The sequence below is a fragment of the Limulus polyphemus genome, unplaced genomic scaffold (assembly GCF_000517525.1).
Source record: "Limulus polyphemus unplaced genomic scaffold, Limulus_polyphemus-2.1.2 Scaffold13427, whole genome shotgun sequence".
In the NCBI taxonomy this organism is placed as follows: Eukaryota; Metazoa; Arthropoda; class Merostomata; order Xiphosura; family Limulidae; genus Limulus; species Limulus polyphemus.
Window position 1 is genome coordinate 3,553 of NW_013679037.1, and position 4,545 is coordinate 8,097.

The 4,545-nt window shown below is 37.3% G+C and overlaps 1 pseudogene; it reads left to right on the forward strand.

Moving 5' to 3' along the window:
* Positions 1–1,234: 1,234 nt before the first annotated feature.
* Positions 1,235–3,055, forward strand: LOC106477216 (annotated as a pseudogene).
* The last annotated feature ends 1,490 nt before the right edge of the window (positions 3,056–4,545 follow it).

Genomic DNA, 4,545 nt, shown 5'->3' on the forward strand with positions numbered 1-4,545 from the left:
TTTGTTCGCCTCAAAATAGACTGTTGTTGTCTGTAGCTAAGCAAAGTTATACAATGGGCTATCTGTGTTCTGCCTACCACAGGTATTGAAACCCTGTTTCTAGCGTTACGAGTCCGCAGACATACCGTTGTGCCACTGGGGGGGGCCCGGAAAATAGACATGAAGAATTACATTATATATATATATATATATTTGTTTTGTAATTAAGCACAAAGCTACACAATGGGCTATCTGTGCTCTGCCCAACACTGGTATCGAAACCCGGTTTCTAGCGTTCTAACTCCGCAGACATACCGCTGTGCCACTGGGGGGGGGGGCATTGTAGTTAATACATTTAATGTAATTTGTGATACACTTAATGCAGAGATAAACCAACGAACAATAGTGTACTATGGACATATTAAATATGTTTAACGTATTTGTTTTTTAATAATATGAGTTCAAATGAAGTAAATATATCTATTGATAAACTTTTAGATGTTTACAAAGATGACAATGCTGTTCATCAACTTGAAGACGAAGTACAGCACTTCCTAACATATACGAAAGAAGAAAAAGGGATGAACCCAATTGATGTGTATCATACTATTCTTGATGGCCTAAAATGGACGTTTCCAAAGGTAGAAACCATTCTTCAAAGTTTTTTTAACGATGTCTCTAATAAACGCAAGTAGTGAACGGTTCTTTTTTCGGTTCCAAAAAATAAATAAGTATTAATAATGAAATAGTTTGTTGCAAATAAAAATGTCCAATATATCCCAATTATTTATTGATTCAGATAAAACAGAATCCATAAATTATGATCATGTTAGTATTGATTCTTTCGCGGCATCAAAAACAATAAAAACTCCACTTTAGTTATCTGATACATAATATTCGTTTTGAGGTAATTTTTCAATTTTGGTAACTTCCTATTCTTATCATACCTGTAATGTGTGTGAAATAAATAAATTATCAATTGTTTGTTTCAATATATTTTTTTTTTTACAAGTCTCTTACATGACTAAGGCCTAAAGGGCCCTAGTCTGCCTTTGCGCTTCGGGCCTCAAGTAGTCTAAATCCGGCTCATTCCTCAAACACAATATGGAAAGTGGAAGTCCGGCACCTTGTATCTGAAACATTCCGATAAACGTGGCTGGAGATTTGCTGTGTATTGTGAAATTTCTGTTCACCTCCTCCCCACCGGAAGAAATACGTCACGACCTAGATAGTAGAAGCCAATATATAACGGCAAATCGCTTGTGTTTGGATTGTACTGCTGTTATTAGATTTCAAACCAAATATAGCACTGCCCCATCTACCACTTATGCATAAATAAACCCTTCGTATCCCAATACGTATTCTGTTTCGTACAAACAGCTGATTTCTATGAACAGACCATGTCCGTGACAGTGTACAATACTATTTCTGTCCTGTCTAAACAATGGAAGCGTTTGTTTCACCTAACAACTGATCAGCGAAGAGACTGTTTTAAAGTGTTCATCTTCCCGTCGTGTAAGCGCTTGTCTACACTCCCGGAAGTAAAGAAAACGAAGTTACCAGTTCCAGAACCACAAGATCTTAGCCTCGACAACAGAAAATTTTTAGAACTAGAAACACAGGAACCACCAGGCCCCTCTATCGTGACCAGCGAGATTCCTGGCCCAAAATCACGAGAACTAAAAAAGCAGCTGGGAGAAATTCAAAATTCGGACGCAGTTCAGTTTTTCGTCGACTATAACAAATCTAGAGGTAACTACATATGTGACGTAGACGGTAATACGTTTTTAGATGTTTTTAATCAAATTTCATCAATGCCTCTTGGGTATAATCACCCAGCTTTATTAAAAGCCATACAAGATCCTAACAACCTGGCAACATTTGCAAACCGGCCAGCTTTAGGTGCATTACCTCCTGTAGATTTTGTGGAGAGTTTACATACAGCTTTGTTGTCTGTAGCGCCCCCTGGATTGACACAAGTGTTAACAATGGGCTGTGGGTCATGCTCCAATGAAAATGCGTATAAAGCTGTATGTATATGGTACATGAAAAGAGAACGAGATGAACGTGAACCCACGGAAGAGGAACTTTTAAGTTCTATAACCAATAAGTCCCCTGGAAGTCCTCCACTGTCCATTCTTTCGTTCAGAGGGGGATTTCACGGACGAACATTTGGTGCTTTGTCGACAACTCATTTTAAGCCACTTCACAAGTTAGATATCCCAGCTTTTGATTGGCCAGTAGCTTCCTTTCCAATGTACAAGTATCCACTAGAAGACCATGTCCGTGAAAACAGCGAAGAAGATGAAAAATGTTTAGCAGGAGTAGAAGATTCGATAGAACAGTCAAGAAAGAATGGAAATCCAGTAGCTGGACTGATTGTGGAACCCATCCAGGCTGATGCAGGTGATAACTACGCATCGGATGAATTCTTCCGAAGTTTGAGAAAAATAGCTTCCGAAAAGAGTGTTGCGTTTATAGTGGATGAAGTTCAAACAGGAGGAGGGTCAACCGGAAAGTTTTGGGCACACGAACACTGGAACTTGGATAATCCTCCCGACATTGTAACATTCGGTAAGAAGATGATGACTGGTGGATTTTTCTACAAAGACGAATTTCGACCAAAAGAATCTTACCGGATCTTTAACACTTGGCTTGGAGATCCATCCAAACTCATTCTTCTCAAGGAAGTGATCAAATTCATCAAAACCAACGATCTAATAGAACATGCTGTCCACATCGGATCTTATCTTCTGCAAGGCTTGGTAGAAACTGAGAGAAGATTCAGCCCCCTGGTGTGTAAAGCTCGTGGAAGAGGTACCTTCTGTGCTATTGATTTCCGTGACGTCGTCACGAGGGACAGGGCAGTTCTAGCCCTACATAAAAAGGGAATACACTGTGGTGTGTGTGGCACTAAAACTATACGAATTCGCCCGACGTTGACTTTCCAAAAACGTCATGTAGATATTTTTCTGCGTGGCCTCAATGAAATTTTACGTGAAATTCGTTGAAAAATGTTCAAATATAAACTTCTAAACCTAAAAACAAAACCTATTGCAATGTAAGAATTTCAGTTGTTGTTGTTTTTTTAACAAATTTATCTTATTAAAAAATAATATCCATAGAGTCTGATTACTGGGTATTTTATTATACAATTAATACACTACTGAGCTTCATGAATTACTAATATACTGTCTAATATATTTTCATTACAGTATTAGTGTGGTTGTTTTAGTTCTTGGGCTAACATACATGAAAGCTATTTGCTCATAGCCGTTCTAAATTTCATACTTATATACTAGAAGGAAGGCAGCTAGTTAACAACACCTACCGCCAACTCTTGGGCTACTCTTTCCTGGCTGTATAGTAGGATCTAACCGTTACTTTGATTATGCGCTCACACCCCAAAGATCGAAGCTCCATCTGTGGGACATCAATGAAAAATCGTCGAATTCTTAATCCCTCATGTTAATCACAAGGTTACGCTTGCCAACTCGGTGTACCGATTCTGTCCCCAGGAGGGACAGCGGTAAGTCTTCGAAATTGTAACGCTACAATCACGGATTCGATTTCCCTCGGTGGACAGAGCAGATAGCCCGATATGGCTCTACTATATCAAACACACATACATACTGCTTCGTGACATTTCTTCCAGGTAAAAAAATATATTACAAAACATAATCCTTCTATGTCAACAACTCGGTACGTTAACTTGTTAGTTTAACTGTTACTTATTTGCTAACCATGATCCTTCTGTGTCAACATCTCGGTACATTAACTTGTTAGTTTAACTGTTGTTACTTACTACCCATGATCCTTTTATGTCAACATCTCGGTACATTAACTTGTTAGTTTAAGTGTTGTTACTTACTACCCATGATCCTTTTATGTCAACATCTCGGTACATTAACTTGTTAGTTTAAGTGTTGTTACTTACTACCCATGATCCTTTTATGTCAACATCTCGGTACATTAACTTGTTAGTTTAAGTGTTGTTACTTACTACCCATGATCCTTTTATGTCAACATCTCAGTACATTAACTTGTTAATTTAATTACTTATTAACCATTATCCTTCTGTGTTAACTCATTACATTAACATGTTGTTTAACTGTAAGTTACTTACTATCCATGATCCTTCTGTAACAAAAACTCAGTACATTAACTTGTTAGTTACTTATTACCCATTATCCTTCTGTAACAAAAACTCGGTACATTAACTTGTTAATTTAATTACTTATTACCCGTTATCTTTCTGTGTTAACTCATTACATTAACTTGTTGTTTAACTGTTAGTTACTTAGTACCCACGATCTTTCTGTGTCGACAACACAGTGTATTATCTGTGTGTGTGTGTATGGACTGCTATTTGATACATCATTAATAAAATGGTTGAAGGTGAATTATAACAAATACGTTTAGTTAAGTTATAACAACAACAACGTCTATATACTACTAAAACTCTGAGATTGTTTGTTTGTTTGTGTGCTCGTCTGTAATTAAATACAGCAAAAACGGCGCATAATAGTGCCATATTTGTAATGAAATGAGAACAGAAACAAAATA